Consider the following 13,253-nt stretch of genomic DNA (forward strand, 5'->3'; position numbering starts at 1 on the left):
AATTCAGTGACATTTGGCATATACCATTTATCCCAACATTTATGGTACCATGCCACTGTGTCTATGCATTTTTATAGCTTGTTTTATATACACATATGTGAATATATTAATGAATTATTCAACAAATAGACAGCCAGGATCCACTTAACAAGCATGTACACATATGCACGCCTAACACACCTAAACATTTATTGACATTATATTTGTTTGTACATGTATGAATGACAACTCAATCCCAGATTATTGCTTTTTACAAGACTCCTCCAGTACTTATTATGGTAAATTATGAATATATGTTACTAAGCATTACATGACTATGATATTTTATCTCCACACAAGGCAGTTATTTCTCTGTACAAAAATGAGAAACAATACCTTTCTGGCAGCTGGGATATACTCATGCATATATATTGGCTAAATAAGGAGTTTGTAACACATTTGGGTTTCCCTGATACCTCAGTTGGTAAAGAATCCGCCTGCAATGCAGGAGACCCTGGTTTGATTCCTGGGTTGGAAAGATCTGCTGGAGAACGGATAAGCTACCCACTCCAGTATTCTTGGGCTTCCCTTGTGGCTCAGCTGGTAAAGAATCTGCCTGCAATGTGGGAGACCTGGGTTCGATCCCTGGGTTGGGAAGATCCCCTGGAGAAAGGAAAGGCTACCCACTCCAGTGTTCTGGCCTGGAGAATTCCATGGACTGTAGAGTCCATGGGGTTGCAAAGAGTCAGAACACATTTAACAAATATTGATTAAATGTTGATTACACTCAGAGTACTATTAATCTTAGGGGGAGCTGTAAAAGTATATATTATGATATTATCTATTCATGTACGTATTTGTTTACAAATAGTTGGTTGATGTTGCCAGTGGTTTCAGCAAGAAATAATGGAAGCAGCTTTAAATAAAACACACATATAAGGCATTTATTCTTTATTTCAGCAAATATTTATTGAGAGCCCCCATATGGAGTAGCTTCCCTGGTGGCTCAGCTGGTAAAGAATCTGCCTGCAATGCAGGAGACCTGGGTTCAATCCCTGGATCGGGAAGATCTCCTGGAGAAGGGCATGACTACCCACTCCAGTATTCTTGCCTGGAGAATTCCATGAACAGAAGAGTCTAGTGGGCTACAGTCCATGGGATCATGAAGAGTTGGGCGGGACTAAAGTGACTTAGCATACACTCATGCACACTGGTGAAGTCCAGGACTTCCTTGGTGGTCTCGTGGTTAAGACTCCATGTACCTTGTGCAGGGAATATGGGTTCAATTCCTGGTCTGGGAACTAGGATTCTGCATGAGGCATGGTGCAGCCAAAAAAGAAATGCCCAATCCCAAATTATCTTTTATATAGACACTCAAGTGTTAGTATTTAGAGTTGAGAATTTTAAAGAGGTAAAAATAAAACTAACATTTATGGGGTATCTAGCAGGTGCTTGGTACTATGATAAGCTGTTTTTTCCCCCCTCCGTGGGCCATTTACTGCTTATATTTTGCCTTGAGAGATGGGCAGGTATTATTATCTCTACTTTACAAGAAAAAAAGGTGACATTCAGTTGCTAGCCCAAGGTCACGCACTGATACGCTGGGATTGAAACCCAGTTCATTTTCTTCCGAAGCCCATGCCCTGCTAGCAGTACCCAGCTTCTGTATATTAAGAACAAAGAAAAATTCACATTTTCAGCACCACACAGAGATGGATCTAGCTTTCTTTATTCTTTGTATAGCTCAAGAATTCTGTTTCTCTGAGAGAGGACGGGCATAATAACTTGACTGGACACATCCTAACCCAGACACACTGTTTTCCTGAAGGGCTGTTTTCTCTCGCTGAACCACACACAGCTATTAGTCTAAGCTTTTTTATTCAAATCCTTAGGGATTTGTAAGGTAGAAAGTCTTCCACATGGCTGCATCTCTGCTGCTTATTTTTAGTTGAGCACTGTTGTTGGGAGGATATTTTTACAATTTCTCTTCCACTGCATTGTGTGCCTTGAAAACAAAATTGTTTCTGTCCCGGAAAATCTTTGAAGAGTCTTAGAGTGTTGCCTATTTCACGATCTGAGTTCAATTATTCTGATTGAGTTTACTGATGACTTTGATCAAAGAAAAAGTTTTTTTTTTTTTTTTCTAAATTTATTTACTAGTTGTTTGGTTTACTGAAATGGTCATGATTAGCAGTATTTTCCAGCAGGATTTCTATGGAGAAGAACCGGGGGTTTGTCTGTTCATTGGATTTCTGGAAATGAGACATTTGGTAATGTCTGCAGTAACATTATAGTGTAGATACATCAGCATTTTTCCTTCAAACAAAAAGATATATGTATACTTATGGTGGAAAAAGCAATTATGCTACACCCATACAGCAGATAGCTATATTTGCATTAGCAGTCCTTATCACTGGGACTTGCTTAATCAACATGTATGACCATTTGGTAATACTGTTATATTTAACTAATGTTTTGGTTTACTTATTCAAAAATATTGAATGGCTTAATCAAAAAATGCAATAAAAGATAAAAATTGTATACTCTACACTACATAAACACGCACACATCCTTTTTCTTTGAGGTTTTATCTCATCATCACTGATGACCAGATTGACAATTACAATTCAAATGAACTAATATTTGCATATGCATGATCAAATAAGTTGTTCGGTTTGAAGCCCTGACCATATAGATGCTTTTGAGAAGCATAAACTTCTCTCTAAGGGTCTGTAGCTTCAGATCTACCTGAGGAACGAATAGGTCTTATTCAAGAAAATATTCTTAACTGAGGTTTCTTGAGTTTAATTCTTTTCTAAATGGGAAACAAGGAAAAAAGTAAGGACTTCTGTTTTGTTTTGCTCATGATTTCCTCTGTTGTTTTATGAAGCTCATACTGTTTATATATCTCTATTTTTTCCATTTACAGAACTTGGAAACAGAAAGCTGTTTCATGCAGTTGCTGTAAAAAGTAATTAATTCCAATAATTATTATGAGTTTGCATATGGACAGTGTGAAATGATGTTTGGTTATAAAATGACCAAGGATTCCTCTTTGGTAATTTGGTAAATAAAAGTGCTGGGACCAGTATAGACCTTTCTGTTTGGGCCAAGATTGGCTGCCCAGGATCAAAACTCTGCCATCTTGTCAGGCTTCTTTTGGTAAGTTCTCCTGTTAATAATTCCATCAATGGCAGTTCTCCAGCTTAGTATTATTGACTCTTAGATGCAAACATCATAATGGATCTCTAGTTGCAGACTAGTTATGTATTCCTATCAAATGTTACTCTCAAGCACTCACACAGCCCTCAATTTACAAAATAATAGAACAAAAAGCCTATTGCTTAAAAAGTGTTAAAAATGACCATTTATGTAACTCAAATATCCTACAATATGGTACAGCCATTTAGTGGAATGTTAATTCAGCCATTAAAAGGCATGTTATACGGACTTGATAAGGTGTCCTTGGCATATTGTTGAATAAAATGAGTAGGTTAAAATATTAACAAATATATGTATAAAGAAAAAGCAATCTGGAGTCACATACCCAAAGATATGGATAGTAGAATATGAGTGATTTTTTTCTTTTTTGAAATTTCCTCCACATTTTCTCAATTTCTTGCAATAAGCATCTATGACTTCTATATATTAAAATATAGGTTTAACTCTACACATACAATAGAAAACAATAAGGTCTTACTGTATAGCACAGTGAACTAGATTCAATATCTTGCAATAAAGCATAATGGAAAAGAACATGATTTATATATATATATATATATATATATATATATATATATATACATGCTTAGTTGCTAGTCATGTCACACTCTTTGCAGCCTCACAGACTGTAACTCACCAGGCTCTTCTGTCCATGGGATTTCCCAAGAATAGTGGAGTAGCTTGCTATTTCCTCTTCTAGAGGATCTTCCTGACCCAGGGATCAAGTCTAAGTCTCCTGCATGTCCTGCATTTGCAGGCAGGATTGGCAGTGGATTCTTTGCCACTGAGCCACTTGGGAAGCCTATATATATATAACATATATATATATATATATATATATATATAAATGTATATAACTAAATGACTTTTCTGTACACCAGAAACTATACAATATTATAAATAAACTATACTTTAAAAGGTTTTAAAATATATATAAATATATATAGTTTTGAAATAAATCAAAGTGCTTTTCTGCATTGTAATATTAATCATATACATGCAGACATACAGGTGCCAGACAGACAAAAAGGTGAAATTTTAGCAAAGGTTTCTGGATAGTGAGATTATGTTTGATTTCTTATTCTTTTCTGTAAGCTCTAGATTTTCTCCAAATACCTGACTTTCTATAATCAGAATTAAGAAATTGTTCAAAAAAACAAAAGGAGCTCAATATCACTCATTACCAGAGACATGCAAATCAAAACCACAGTGAGGTATCATCTCAATGCCAGTCAGAATGGCCGCTATCAAAAAGTCTATAAACAATAAATGCTGCAGAGTGTGTGGAGAAAAGGGAACCCTATTACATTTGTGGGAATGCAAACTAGTTCAGCCACTATGAAGAACAGTGTGGAGATTCCTTAAAAAACTGGAAATAGAACTGCAATATGACCCAGTAATCCCACTGCTGGGCATACACACCAAGGAAACCAGAATTGAAAGAGACACATGTACCCCAATGTTCATCACAGAACTGTTTACAATAGCTAGGACATGGAAGCAACCTAGATGTCCATTGGCAGATGAATGGATAAGAAAGCTGTGGTACAAATACACAATGGAATATTACTCAGCTATTAAAAACAATGCATTTGAATCAGTTCTAATGAGGTGTATGAAACTGGAGCCTATTATACAGAGTGAAGCAAGTCAGAAAGAAAAACACCAATATAGTATATTAATGCATATATATGGAATTTAAAAAGATGGTAACAATGGCCCTATATGCAAGACAGCAAAAGAAACATAGATGTAAAGGACAATCTTTTGGACTCTGTGGGAGAGGCGAAGGTGGGATTATTTGAGAGAATAGCATTGAAACATGCATATTACTATATATGAAATAGATCACCAGTCTAGGTTCAATGCATGAGGCAGGGTGCTCAGGGCTGATGCCCTGGGATGACCCTGAGCGATGGGATGGGGAGGGAGGTGGGAGGGGGGTTCAGGATGGGGGACACATGTACGCCCATGGCTGATTCATGCCAATGTAGGGCAAAAACCACTATAATATTGTAAAGTAATTAGCTTCCAATTAAAAGAAATAAATTAAAAAAAAAAAAGGAGAGTGGCATGTATTTTCTCACAGTAAGTGTAATTTGGAGAAGGCAATGGCAAGCCAATCCAGTACTCTTGCCTGGAAAATCCCATGGATGGAGGAGCCTGGTAGGCTGCAGTCCATGGGGTCGCTACGAGTCGGACACAACTGAATGACTTCACTTTCACTTTTCACTTTCACGCAATGGAGAAGGAAATGGCAACCCACTCCAGTGTTCTTGCCTGGAGAATCCCAGGGACAGGGGAGCCTGGTGGGCTGCCGTCTATGGGGTCGCGCAGAGTCGGACACGACTGACGTGACTTAGCAGCAGCAGCAGCAGCAAGTGTAATTTATCCCAATATATGTCCCAGAATGTGGTGACTTGCCTAATGGAGCTTCCAGCAGAAGACCCTGTGATATTCATGTATTAAATCACGTTTTACCATTAAGTCAGAAACATGTCCCCTAACTCTAACTAAACAGTCCCCTAACCCTGTTGCCAGTTGTATGTGTACAGTATAATTATAATAAATGTTGTTCCCCATATGTTGAAGTCCTAGTATTGTAAGTTCATTTTCTTCAGCATCGTCAGGATCTTCCCCTTCTCCTGTAGAAGTTTTGCTTTCTTTGTGTGTGCCTCTGCTTCCCTCTTTTTTGTTGAAACCATTGGTCATCTTGGCAGGAGTTTGTTTCTAATCATAGCTGCTGATGTTAGATGTAGTTACTAATTTGAAGCTCTAGCTTTTCCAAAGCTGCAAACTCCAGTTTCTGGTTTTTGTCATTGAAAGGTTATTGGAAAACTACCTGTCCCTACCACCCCCAAATAAAAGTAAAAATTTAGAATTAGCAGATGGAGCCAACTGAAAAATCAAGAAAGAAAAATGGGCCCAATTTTAGGGTTTCTGAGCCACCCAGAGAGTCATGATTCATTAACTAATCTCTGTATTCTGAACATGGGAGGATCATTACTCACCTTTTGGTTTCTCTTGAATTCAGATATACTAACTCTCTGTAGGAGTTTTTGATATGCTATTGCAAAAAATTAAAATCAGGTAATGAATTTGTTTTTTGAACCAGCAAGTGTTTTGACATTGGACTTTTTTTTCTCATACACCAAAAAAAAAAAAGGAATAAATAGCTCACTTGAGAGAAAAACCCCTGCCAAATCTGTTGTTTGATAATAGCTACTGAAAGCAACTAAATTAGTGCCCTTATATGCTGTCTGTGTAGACACAACTTGAAAATATTCTTCCTCCTAAAAACATGTGCTTCTCTATCTTCTAGAGAAAGTATTTTTTCTCTTTGTTTTACATTTATGTCCAAAATAGTATCTTTGCATCCCACTTTTTGCACTATAACTTTGGACTGAAGTCATTGCATAGAAGAGAATGAATCCAAAATGGAAGTTAATACCAAAGACTTGTTTAATTGCTGAATTGTATCTGACTCTTTTGTGACCCCTTTGACTGGGGTCTGCCAGACTCCTCTGTCCTTGGGATTTCCCAGGCAAGAATACTGGGGTGGGTTGCCATTTCCTTCTCTAGGGGATCTTCCTGACCCAGGGATCAGACCCAGGTCTTCTGCAGTGCAGGCAGACTTTGTATCTGAGCCCCTAGGAAGCCACAGACTAATCAGCACTCCTAGTTTTTCAATGTATTTCTGCAACTGTAGTTCTTGCTCGAGTTCAGACCAGAAGCCATGCCTACTGAATACCATCAAGAGAGCAATACTATACTATTATTAATTTCTTTGAAGTGTGGTACTTATTATTAATTATCATCTACTCAGAAATTAACAACTGGTGGCGGTAAGCTAACTTCCTTCCTGGCCCTGTGGCTGCAGTGGAACAGGAAGCTGTTATTGGATGGATATTTCATACTTGAACACCAATGAAGGCATTATTTTGGGAGGGGAGTCAACGAAATCTGGGCTTCTGGTCTACAAAGTTATTTCTTGATGTATTAATCCAAGATTGTCTTTGGTATACTAACTTAAATGGGTAAAACTGCTCAAAAAATGGAGAAGGCAATGGCACCCCACTCCAGTACTCCTGCCTGGAAAATCCCATGGATGGAGGAGCCTGGTGGGCTGCAGTCCATGGGGTCGCTAAGAGTCGGACATGACTGAGGAACTTCACTTTCACTTTTCACTTTCATGCATTGGAGAAGGAAATGGCAACCCACTCCAGTGTTCTTGCCTGGAGAATCCCAGGGATGGGGGAGCCTGGTGGGCTACAGTCACACAGAGTCGGACACGACTGAAGCGCCTTAGCAGCAGCAGCAGCAGCTCGAAAAATGCTCTCGTCCCAATTGCCCCAAATAACTTTCCTGGCTATTTTCAATTATTTGTCTCCTTTTGATTTTTTCCCTGTCTCCTTTCTTCATTATCCTCTCAGTCTACAATTACTTTAATCTTTGGAGTTAGGGTCTAATGTTGCTTCCTTATTCAAGTAACATAACACTATTGGCATAACTACTAGTAATAATAACTATGACAATAATAATGATACTAATACTTAATTATTATGATCTGCCAGGCACTGTTTAAGAGCTTTAAGTTAGATAGTTCTTCAATTCCCACAACAAGTCTTTAAGTTGTTACATAATATTGAATAGTTTCCTGTGCTATAGCATTGTTAATCAACTGTTATTGCTGCTGTTCAGTCACTAGGTAGTGTCCAACACTTTGTGACCCCATGGACTGCAGCATGCCAGGCTCCCTTGTTCTTTATTATCTCTTGGCATTTGCTCAGATTCATATCCATTGAGTTGGTGATGCTATCTAATCATCTCATCCTCTGCTGGTCACTTCTTTTGCCTTCAATCTTTCCCAGCATCACGGTCTTTTCCAATGAGTCAGCTCTTCACATCAGGTGGCCAAAGTATTGGAGCTTCAGCATCAGTCCTTCCGATAAATATTCAGCACTGATTTCCTTTAGGATTAACTGGTTTGATCTCCTTGTGCTCCAAAGGACTCTCAAGAGTCTTCTCCAACACCACAATTCAGAAGCATCAGTTCTTTGGCACTCAGCCTTCTTTATGGTCCAACTCTCACATCCATGCATGGCTGCTGGAAAAACCATAGCTTCAACTATTCAGAGTTTTGTCAGCAACTCAAATCCTAAAAGATGATGCTGTGAAAGTGCTGCACTCAATATGCCAGCAAGTTTGGAAAATTCAACAGTGGCCACAGGGCTGGAAAAGGTCAGTTTTCATTCCAATCCCAAAGAGAGGCAATGCCAAAGAATGCTCAAACTACCACATAATTGGACTCATCTCACAGGCTAGCAAAGTAATACTCAAAATTCTCCAAGCCAGGCTTCAACAGTATGTGAACCATGAACTTCCAGATGTTCAAGATGGATTTAGAAAAGGCAGAGGCACCAGAGATCAAATTGCCAACATCCACTGGATCATCAAAAAAGCAAGAGAGTTCCAGAAAAACATCTATTTCTGCTTATTGATTATGCCAAAGTGTTTGACTGTGTGGATCACAACAAACTGTGGAAAATTCTGAAAGAGATGGGAATACCAGACCACCTGACCTGCCTCCTGAGAAATCTGTATGCAGGTCAAGAAGCAACAGTTAGAACTGGACATGGAGCAACAGACTGGTTCCAAATAGGAAAAGGAGTACATCAAGGCTGTATATTGTCACCCTGCTTATTCAACTTATATACAGACTACATCATGAGAAATGTTGGACTGGAGGGAGCACAATCTGGAATCAAGATTGCCAGGAGAAATATCAATAACCTCAGATATGCAGATGAAACCACCCTTACGGCAGAAAGTGAAGAAGGCTCTTGGACTAAAGAGCCTCTTGATGAAAGTGAAAAAGAGAGTGAAAAAGTTGGCTTAAAGCTCAACATTCAGAAAACGAAGACCATGGCACCTGGTCGCATCACTTCATGGCAAATAGATGGGAAAACAATGACAGTGTCAGACTTTATTTTTTTGGCCTCCAAAATCACTGCAGATTGTGATTGCAGCCATGAAATTAAAAGATGCTTACTCCTTGGAAGGAAAGTTATGACCAACCTAGACAGCATACCAAAAAGCAAAAACATTACTTTGCCAACAAGGTCTGTCTAGTCAAAGCTTTGGTTTTTCCAGTAGTCATGTATGGATGTGAGAGTTGGACTATGAAGAAAGCTGAGCACCAAAGAATTGATGCTTTTTGAACTGTAGTGTTGGAGAAGACTCTTGAGAGTCCCTTGGACAGCAAGGAGATTAAACCAGTCCATCCTAATGGAAATCAGCCCTGAATATTCATTGGAAGGACTGATACTGAAGCTGAAACTCCAATACTTTGGCCACCTGATGAGAAGAACTGACTCATTTGAAAAGACCCTGATGCTGGGAATGATTGAAGGTGGGAGAAAGAGATGACAGAGGATAAGATGGTTGGATGGCGTCATCGACTCAATGGACATGAGTTTGAGTAAGCTCTGGGAGTTGGTGATGGACAGGGAAGCCTGGCATGCTGCAGTTCATGGGGTCACAAAGAGTCAGACATGATGAGAGACTGAACTGAACTGATACTCCAATATAAAATTAAAAGTAAAAAAAAAAATAAGATGGTATATGGGCCTGTTATTAACCCTGACTTTCTATATGACACTGAGGACCAGAGACATTAAGGCACAAAGGTAGTGAGATGCAGACCTGTAATAAGACTCAGGCAGCTGGACTCTTGAGTCAATACTGTTCATCCTTATATACCACATCTTAAGGTCAAAATCTCAGATGTAGTGCCTTGTGTAGAATCAGTGCTTAACCACTGCAGATTGGATCCAATTATCCACATTATTATATAGAGTGTTCATTGCCTGTAATGATAAATTTTATAGCTCCCTACATTCATAGCTCTGAATTCTCATTTACACATTTCAGTTTGAAGGGGTTTCTTCAGCTTCTCTTTTACTGACTATAGTAAATAAGATTCTTGATCTTTATGGAAGTGTATATTAGCGTCTTCTGTTTTCTGTGTTACAGAGCGGGAAACAGGGAGGGGAGTAGATGACATTGCATGCGGAAACATCTGCAGTGTCTTGCTTCACCGGTTCAGTTTATAAATATTCATCTTAATTTTTTTCAATTACTTTCTTGGACATCATCACATAAGCCATGAAATCCTAGACATTCCTTTTGAAGTCCCTGCAGGCCAAGGGCTCAAGAACCCTTGTGCTCCCAATTCTGAAGCAGAGCCAGTACCGCCTTGAATAAGGTGCTCGAGGGGAATCTGGAATTGCAGCCCTGCCGTTGCCTGTTGTCGCCACGTGGAGTCACTTTGGGAGACCCCAGTGTGTGAGAGGCTCGGGTCTGCTCTGCCAGGTTGCCCACGATGCTCAGATTCCTGCCAGCTGCACTGATGCCCACATTCCAGCTCTCTCCATTTCATGCCCATGGGCTTGGCCATCGTTCCCCAAGCTCCAACCACTGTGCCAGCATTGCTGGGTCAGTAGAAGCTTCCAGAATCTGTCATGTGCCATGGAAAGCATACAAACACACACAATCTCTGTCTAATGAGCACTTAATCCCTTGTAGAGTGAGCAGATGCTAACCCAGACTCTTCCTTTCCTCCAGATAATTTAATTGTAGGAGTATTGTTGTGCTTCCCTGCCTTTGGTCCTGATGTGCAGCATCCACATTCACGCCAGTGGGTCTCCTTAGATTTGAAGACTCCTGAGTATCCTTTGTAAATTGGTTATAGACCCCCCTCCCCACAACTTCTCTAGGGGAGGGAGATTTTTAAATTTTTAACTGGGGGATAATTGCTTTACAGTGTTGTGTTAGTTTCTGCTGTACAGCAACATGAATCAGCCTTAAATATACATATATCCCCTCCCTCTCGAGCCTCCTTCCCCCACCACCCCACCTCTCTAGGTCATCACAGAGCACTGAGCTAAGCTCTTTGTGCTATACAGCAGCTTGCCACTAGCTAGCCATTTTAACACATAGTAGTGTATATACATCAATGCTACACTCAGTCTGTCTGTAGGGGAGAGAGATTTTTGAATGAAATTCTAAAAGCAAACAAAAGAATTCCTGAACATTCTCATTTCATTGTCCTTTCGATACCAAGGGTAGCTATTTACCACCTTGCATTTACATAACTAAGAAAAAATATTGAAAGAAGTTCCCTAGCAGTCTTCTTCCTGATAATCTGAGATCTCCATTCCTAAATCTAAGACTGCCTAGCATTTCAACTACCCTCTGTGGGTGAAATTCATCCGAATCATGTTTGAATGACACACCCATCCCTTGGATAAAGTATAAAGTGATTGGAAGAACAATAAACAATAGACATATCCAGAAGTAGTGATCAAGAATGGATACACTTAGAAAGACAAGAGAACTAGCTTGTATGTTGTACCTAATCATGCGTAGGACATTGTTAAATTGACACATTGTATGATGTACACATATTTCAGGATGCCCAGGGCTGAGATTGTGTGTGTGTGTGTGTGTGCATGCACACACAAGAGCAGGAAAAGTGCCCCAAAGAGCAGTGGTTGCTTTTGCAAGAAGGGCAGGTATAAATTCCCTGGTCATAAGTGTAGCCACTCTTCCATCCATGTCCTGGCTATTCTTCTGTCTAAGCATGAGTGAAAGTCAGCATTTCAATGCAGAATCCTTTTGGCATTTTGGATTTTATTTTCAAAAAGCCAACAAGTCCAGGCAGATTTTGATAAAGGGAAGTTGTCAAGGCTTTAGATGCATGAGAAGGCAAGTGTTTGAGCCAGCCATGACCTTCACCTCTGAGACCGTGTTCCAACCCAACAGGGGACTGTGCAAAACAGGGGGCAATTTGGGTACTAGCCTCATACCATATTCTGGGCTCACTTCTAGAGACCAACTGTCACCTCAACACCCTAAGTAACAGTGCCAAAATGTCCTCTTGATTGACAACAAGTTAGTAGCAGAGAGTTGAACATAGGCCTTCTGGACCTTCAAATCCATGTTCAGTAATCTCATAACAAAGAGATGGAAAGTAGATTTTAACTCAAGTTTTATTCTGATCTTAACACAGTATAAAGGATTCACTCTCAGGGACCACTTTGGGAGGACCCTGAATGTTTGCCATTTGTGGAGAGGAAAGAACTGAGGTTCTTGGGTCAGACAGCTACTCAGCAATTCTGTTCGAGTCTCTCCAACCTGAAGCCCCAGATCAGGAGCAACAGTGCTCCCATGCTGCCTGCATTCCAAACAAGTGAACCAGATTATCTCATGTTGCCTGTGTGCTCAATCACTAAGTCATGTCTGACTCTTTTGTGACCCCATGAACTACAGCCCACCAGAGTCCTCTGTCCATGGCAAGAATACTGAAGTGGGTTGCCATTTCCTCCTCCAGGGGATCTTCCCAATTCAGGGATCAAACCCGTGTCTCCTATATCTCCTGCATTGGCAGGCAGACTCTTTACCTCTGAGCCACCTGGCAAGCCCTTTATCTCATGTATAACAAACAAAACCCAAATTTCATTTAGAGCAAAACTTGCTTTTGACAATTTCTATAAAAATTGTTTCCTTCTAACCAATTAAAAACATGATAAGCTCAGTCACATACATATGGTAACCCTCTCCAGTATTCTTGCCTGAAGAATCCCATGGAGAGAGGAGCCTGGTGGGCTACAGTCCATAGGGTCACAAAGAGTCGGACACGACTGAAGCGACCTAGTATGCACAAATGGCACTTAATGCTTTATTGCTTTTTCTTCTCTTGAGGTTTTTTTTTTTTTTTCTTTTGTAGAGAGGGAAATTTACTAAAGGCAGAAGCACCCTGACAGATATTTGCATGTTCTGGATAATGCCCTGTAACAGGCAGTGAGATGTACAGTAAGATGAATTCAATTTAAGAAAACAAACACAATGAGAAGAGAATAAGGTGATCCATTTCAATGTGGGAAATATTCTGAAAAAATTCATATAAAATATAGCAGTGATTGTGAGGTTGTTAAGCTGGATTTTCGATTCTCCTGAAAGGAGTGAGAGATCTAGAAACGAATGGCAGA

Source organism: Bubalus kerabau, chromosome 14 (assembly GCF_029407905.1).
Source record: "Bubalus kerabau isolate K-KA32 ecotype Philippines breed swamp buffalo chromosome 14, PCC_UOA_SB_1v2, whole genome shotgun sequence".
Lineage (NCBI taxonomy): Eukaryota > Metazoa > Chordata > Mammalia > Artiodactyla > Bovidae > Bubalus > Bubalus kerabau.